The following is a 1024-nucleotide window of genomic DNA, read 5'->3' as shown; positions in this document are numbered from 1 at the left end:
TTTAGATTCACTTGTTGATAGATATGTATTTGTTGTCACTTTGTTGTTCATAATTTTTATCTTTACCTTTTTCTTTCTCCTCTTCTTAAAGAATAACCTTCAGCATTTCATATAATACTAATTTGGCAGTGATGAACTCCTTTAGCTTTTTCTTATCTGTGAAGCTCTTTATCAGCCTTTCAATTCTGAATGATAGCTTTGCTGGGTAGAGTAATCTTGGTTGTACGTTCTTGCTATTCATCACTTTGAATATTTCTTCCCACTACCTTCTGGCTTGCATAGTTTCTGTTGAGAAATCAGCTGACAATTGTATGGGTACTCCCTTGTAGGTAACTAAGTGTTTTTCTCTTGCTGCTTTTAATATTCTCTCTTTGTCTTTTGCTCTTGGAATTTTAATTATGATGTGTCTTGGTGTGGTCCTCTTTGAATTCCTTTTGTTTGGGGTTCTCTGAGCTTTCTGGACTTGTAAGTCTATTTCTTTCACCAGGTAGGGGAAGTTTTCTGTCATTATTTCTTCAAATAGGTTTTCAGTATCTTGCTCTCTCTCTTCTTCTGGCACCCCCATAATTCGGATGTTGGTACACTTGAAGTTGTCCCAGAGGCTCCTTACACTATCTTCATATTTTTGAATTCTTTTTTTTTTTTTTTCTGGTTGGGTGTTTTTTGCTTCTTCATATTTCAAATCTTTTACTTGATTCTTGGGATCCTCTAGTCTGCTGTTGGATCTCTGTATATTATTCTTTATTTCAGTCAGTGTATGCTCAATTTCTAGTTGGTCCTTTTTCATATCCTTGAGGGTCTCACTGAATTTCTCAGAGATTTATAGAAGATTTTTGAGTAACCTTATAACTGCAGTTTTGAACTCTATATCCAGTAGTTTGTTTTCCTCCATTTCTTTCATTTGTGATCTGTTTCTTTGTCTCCACATTTTGGCTGCTTCCCTGAGTTGATAGAGTAGCTTTGTGTGCTAGGTGTCCTATAGGGCCCAGTGGCTCAGCCTCCCTAATTACCTGAGGTGGACACT

The sequence above is a fragment of the Cnephaeus nilssonii genome (assembly GCF_951640355.1).
Source record: "Cnephaeus nilssonii genome assembly, chromosome: 8".
In the NCBI taxonomy this organism is placed as follows: Eukaryota; Metazoa; Chordata; class Mammalia; order Chiroptera; family Vespertilionidae; genus Cnephaeus; species Cnephaeus nilssonii.
This window is presented reverse-complemented; position numbering follows the sequence as displayed.